Genomic DNA, 386 nt, shown 5'->3' on the forward strand with positions numbered 1-386 from the left:
TGTGTGTGTGTGTGTGTATATATATATATATATATATATATATGTGGGTTCTTTATATATTCTTGGATATTAACCAAAGTTGCAAATCAACTTTCTTCCATTAATAAGTTGCCTTTTCATTTTGATGATGATTTTCTTCACAGTGCAGAAACTTTTCAGTTTGATGTGGTCCCATTTTATTATTCTTGCTTTTGTTTTCTTTACTTTTGAAGTCAGACCCACAAGACCATTTGCTAAGATGAATGCAAATGAGGGGGGATTCTCCACTGGCTCAGCAGTAAAGAATACAACTACAATGTAGGAGCCACAGAAGTGGGTTTGATCCCTGGGTCAGTAAGATCCCCTGGAAGAGGACATGGCAACCCACTCCAGTATTCTTGCCTGGA

General features: G+C 37.3%; 1 protein-coding gene across 1 annotated transcript in view; it reads right to left on the bottom strand.

Annotated features, from left to right (window-relative positions):
• The window catches only part of SHF (Src homology 2 domain containing F), a 26,679-nt gene that overhangs the window by 18,949 nt on the left and 7,344 nt on the right, over nucleotides 1–386 (bottom strand).

This window comes from Bison bison, unplaced genomic scaffold (assembly GCF_000754665.1).
Source record: "Bison bison bison isolate TAMUID 2011002044 unplaced genomic scaffold, Bison_UMD1.0 scf7180017864254, whole genome shotgun sequence".
NCBI classification, from domain to species: Eukaryota; Metazoa; Chordata; class Mammalia; order Artiodactyla; family Bovidae; genus Bison; species Bison bison.